Source organism: Nomia melanderi, unplaced genomic scaffold (genome assembly GCF_051020985.1).
Source record: "Nomia melanderi isolate GNS246 unplaced genomic scaffold, iyNomMela1 scaffold0540, whole genome shotgun sequence".
In the NCBI taxonomy this organism is placed as follows: Eukaryota; Metazoa; Arthropoda; class Insecta; order Hymenoptera; family Halictidae; genus Nomia; species Nomia melanderi.
In genome coordinates this window covers 14,399-15,000 of record NW_027475654.1, presented here as the reverse complement: position 1 = coordinate 15,000, position 602 = coordinate 14,399, and the positions used below count along the sequence as shown (strand labels likewise).

Here is a 602-nt window from a genome sequence, read left to right as displayed (position 1 = left end):
AATGTGGGTACGATCTAAGGAACCATAACTGATTTAATGAGCCATTCGCGGTTTCACCTTAATACGGCATGTACTGAGACATGCATGGCTTAATCTTTGAGACAAGCATATGACTACTGGCAGGATCAACCAGGGAGCTTCGAGTAAATTTTCATCATACGAAGCAAAAATATGTATGTATATATATATCTTAGTCGCCGACTCTCTCCCCTTAAGAGTCGGATCGACGATACTTTTTCTCGTCTTTAAGACAGTTCTCTTTCTCCTCTCTCTTCTCTCTACTCTCTTCTCTCTTCTCTCTTCTCTTTCGAGTTGGTAAATTTCGCTCCACTATTAGATTACCAACTCCGCACGAATTACCACATGGGTATATCCGCGCATATACATCAGGAGGACCTCCAAAAATTTCAAACTCTCCCGTGTATCTCTCCGAGATCTTTTTAGAAGAAAAAGAATCTCGGATGTCACATCGACTTTCAGGTTTGTAAGCACGTATGCTCGAGCGCTCTCCATCGTGTAAGCACGGACATAACGCACGAAGTCCGAAGACCGCGTACGTTAACATGCTGGACATATCGAGAAAGCGCGAACCATGCTAGGCG

At 43.7% G+C, this 602-nt stretch overlaps 1 non-coding gene across 1 annotated transcript in view; it reads right to left on the bottom strand.

The window, feature by feature from the left end:
• The window catches only part of LOC143176425 (small subunit ribosomal RNA), a 1,921-nt gene extending 1,785 nt beyond the window's left edge, over window positions 1-136 (bottom strand). Inside the window, exon 1 of the ribosomal RNA XR_013000975.1 lies at window positions 1-136. This exon is cut by the window's left edge and continues 1,785 nt beyond it. This is a non-coding gene — a ribosomal RNA (small subunit ribosomal RNA).
• Window positions 137-602: the final 466 nt, after the last annotated feature.